A 4725-nucleotide genomic window follows, 5' to 3' on the forward strand; every position below is an offset into this window, starting at 1 on the left:
GTACATTGGGTGGTGAATGTATACTGGGTGGTGAATGTACACTTTGTGGTGAATGTACACTGTGTGGTGAATGTACACTGGGGTGGTGAATGTATACTGGGTGGTGAATATATACTTGGTGGTGAATGTATTCTGGGTGAGGAATGTATATTTTGTGGTGAACGTATACTGGGTGATGAATATACTCTGGGTGATGAATGTATATGGGGCGGTGTATGTATACCGGGTGATACATGAATAACGGTTCATGAATGCATACTGGATGATGAATGTATATTGGTTGGTGAATGAATATTGGGTGGTGAACGTATCCTGAGTGGTGAATGTATCCTGACTGGTGAATGTATACTGAGTGGTGAATGTATACTGAGTGGTGAATGTATACTGAGTGGTGAAAGCACAGTGGGTGGTGAGTGTATACTGAGTGATGAAAGTATACTGAGTGGTGAGTGTATACTGAGTGGTGAATGTATACTGAGTGGTGAATGTATACTGAGTGGTGAGTGTATACTGAGTGGTGAATGCACAGTGGGTGGTGAGTGTATACTGAGTGATGAAAGTATACCGAGTGATGAATGTACACTGGGTGATGAATGTACAGCGGTAAGTGAATGTATATTTGGTGGTGAATGTATACTGAGTGCTGAACGTACAGTGGGTGTTGAATGTATACTGAGTGGTGACTGAATACTGGGTGGCGAATGTATACTGGGTGGTGAATGTATACTGGCAGCCGAATGTATAATTTGTGATGAAAGGACACTGGGCGGTGAATGTATATTGGGTGATGAATCTATACTGACTGGTGATTGTATACAGGGTAGTGAATGTATACTGGTTGGTGAATGTATACTGTATGCTGTATGTATACTGGGTGCTGAATGTATACTGCGTGGTGAAGACATACTGGGTGGTGAAGACATACTCGGTGAGGAATGTATACCGGGTGGTTAATGTATACTGGGTGGGGATGTAAACCGGGTGGGGAATGTATACTTCGTGCTGAATGTATACTGGGTGCTGAATGTTCACTGGGTGTCGATTGTATACTTAGTGGTGAATGCATACTGGATGTCGAATATATACTGGGTGTCGATTGTATACTGGTTGTCGATTGTATACTGCATGCCGAATGTATACTGGGTGTAGGTTGTATTCTTGGTGTCGATTTTATACTGGGTGGTGAATGTCTACTGGCTGCCCATTACATACTGAGTGTCGATTGTATAGTGGGTGGTGAATGTATCGTGGATGTCGATTTTATACTGGTGGTCGATTCTATACTGTGTGTGGATTGCATGCGGGGTGGTGAATGTATACTGGGTGTCGATTGTATACTGGGTGTCGAATGTATACTGGGTGTCGATTGTATACTGGGTGATGAGTGTATACTGGATGTAGGTTGTATTCTGGTTGTCGATTGCATACTGGATGATGAATGTGTATTTGGTGGTGAATGTATACTTGGTGATTAATGTATACTGCGCAGTGAATATATACTGGGTGATGAATGTATATCGGCTGATAAATGTATACTGGGTGATGAATGTTTACTGGGTGATTATTGTACACTGGGTGATAAATGTATACTGGGTGATGAATGTTTACTGGGTGATTATTGTACACTGGGTGATGAATGTGTACCGGGTGATGAATGTACACTGGGTGGTGAATGTATACCGGGTGTTAAATGTATACTGGGTGATAAATGTTTCCTGGGTGATGAATGTATACCGGGTGTTAAATGTATACTGGGTGATGAATATTTACTGGGTGATGAATGTATGCCAGGTGATGAATGTACACTGGGTGGTGAGTGTATACCGGGTGATACATGTATACTAGGTGATGGAATGTATACTGGGTGGTGAATGTACACTGAGTGGTGAATATATACAGGGCGATGAATGTACACTTGTTAGTGAATGTATACTGGGTGGTGAATATATAGTGCGTCGTGAATTTATGCTGGATGATGAATCTGTACTCGCTGGTGAATATATACTGGGTGAGTAATGTATACTGGGTGGTGAAAGTATACTGGGTGATTATTGTATACTGGGTGGCGATATACACTGGCTGGTAAATGTATACTTGCTGACGAATGTATACTGGGAGCCGAATGTATAATTTGTGATGAAAGAACACTGGGTGGTGAATGTATACTGGGTGGCGATGTACACTGGCTGGTAAATGTATAATGGGTGGTGAATGTACACTGAGTGGTGAATGTATACTGGGTGAATATTCTATACTGGCTTATAAATGTATACTGGTTGGTGAATGTATAATAGGTGATGAATGTATACTGGGTGGGGGATGTATACTGGGAGGTGAATGTATACTGGGTGGTGAATATATACTGGGAGGTGAATGTATACTGGGAGGTGAATGTATACTGGGTGATGAATATATACTGGGTGATGAATATATACTGGCTGATGAATGTAGATTTTGTGGTGAATGTATAATTGGTGGTGGATGTATACTGGGTGGGGGATGTATACTGGGTGATAAACTTATATTGTGCAGTGAACGTATACTGGTGACGAATGTATACTTGGTGATCAATGTATACGTGGTGATCAATGTATACTGTGTGATGAATGTATACTAGGCGGTGAATGTATACTGGGTGATGAATGTATACTGGGTGGTGACTATATACTGCGTGCTGAATGTATACTGGGTGGTGAATGTTCACTGGGTGTCGATTGCATACTGAGTGGTGAATGTATACTGGGTGTCCATTGCATACTTGGTGTCGATTGTGTACTGGGTGGTGAATGTATACTGGATGTAGATTGTATACTGGTTGTCGAATGTATACTGGGTGGTGAATGTGTCTTTGGTGTTGAATGTATACTTGGCGATGAATGTCTACTGGGTCATGAATGTGTGCTGGGTGATGCAAGTGCACTGGGAGGTGAATATATACTGGGTAATGAATGTATACTGATTGATGCATATCTACTGGGTGATGAATATATACTGGGTGATGAATGTGTACTGGGTGATGATTGTATACGGGGTGATGAATATATACTGGGTGATGAATATATACTGGGTGATGAATATATACTGGGTGATGAATGTATACTGGGTGATGAATGTATACTGGGTGATGAATGTCTATTTCGTGGTGGATGTATATTTCTCGGTGAATATCTACTGGGTGATGAATGTATACTATGTGTTGAATGTATACTGGGCGGTTAATGTATACTGGTGATGAATGTATAATGGGTGGTGAATATATAATGGGAGTCGAATGTATCCTGGGTGGAGAATGTATATTCTGTTCCGAATATATACAGGATGTCGATTGTATACTGGGTGGTGAAGCTACACTGGGTGGTGAATGCATAATGGATGTCGAATGTATACTAGGTGTAGATTGTATATTTGGTGTCGATTTTATACAGGGTGGTGAATGTCTACTGGATGTAGATTGTATACTGGGTGTCGATTGTATACTGGGTGTCGATTGTATACTGGGTGTCGATTGTATACTGTGTGCAGATTGTATGCTGGGTGTCGATTGCATACTGGGTGATGAATGTATACTGGATGTAGATTGTGTTCTGAATGTCGATTGTATATTGGGTGATGAATGTTTACTGGGTGTCGAATGTAGACTGGGGGCCGAACGAATACTTGGTTTCGAACATATATTAGGGTCCGAATGTCCGAATGTAGACTGGATGTCAATTGTATGCTGGGTGGTGAATGTTTACTGGGTGGTGAATGTATACGGGGTGATGAATATATACTGGATGTCGATTTTATACTGGGTGATGAATGTATACTGAATGACGATTGTATACTTGGAGCCGAATGTATACTTGGAGCAGAATGTATACTCGGAGTCTAATGTCTGCTTGGAGCCGAATTCGATGTCTCCCATTGTGCGCTGTCACCTAAAGCTAAAATCACTCTCATTGCTGGAGTTTGAACATAATCTCACACCAACTGTTACTCACCACAGTTCTTGGATCTTACAGTTCTTTTTCTCCAGAGCTTTGCACACAATCTCCATTCCTGAATCGCCCAGGTAATTCTGCCCAAGCCTAAACACAAGCAATGTGTCAGAAACAAGTCGAATAAAATTTCGCACTGGCAGCAAGTGCTCAAAATCACAACAACAAACAAAAGTTTGCATTTATATATGGCGTTTAACGGAGTAAAACGTCCCAAGGCGATCCAGAGGAGCGTTACCAGACCAAAAGCGACACCGAGCCAAAGAAGGAGACATTAGGATGGGTGACTGAAAGCTTTGTCACCTGAGGTAGCCATAATCTAATTGAATGTTGGAACAGACTCGAGGGGTTGAATTGCCTAAACCTGCTTCCATATTAAATGTATGTCCACTGGTTACTGAGCCCCCTACGAGTTCAAATAATGTTTTTCACAAGGTTTACTTCATTAGAGACACCTCATTCTTTTGAACATCTCTCGCAATCTCTGTTTAACATTTTCTGTTCGAGTGAAGAGATGTCCAGTTTCTTTCATTACGGAAGCCTCTCATCCCCTGTAGCTGCTCAATTAATCTCTTTTGCACCCTCTCCGTGTCCTGAATATCCTTCTTAAGAAAGGTTTTGAAAACTACACACAGATGTGCTATCTACAAACTGACGAATGATTTGTACAGCTTTAACATTACCTCCCTGTATGCACTCTGTGTGCCCATAGGTAAAACATAGGCTCGGATGTTTTTCGAGCTTT

This window comes from Heptranchias perlo, unplaced genomic scaffold (genome assembly GCF_035084215.1).
Source record: "Heptranchias perlo isolate sHepPer1 unplaced genomic scaffold, sHepPer1.hap1 HAP1_SCAFFOLD_66, whole genome shotgun sequence".
Taxonomy (NCBI): Eukaryota; Metazoa; Chordata; class Chondrichthyes; order Hexanchiformes; family Hexanchidae; genus Heptranchias; species Heptranchias perlo.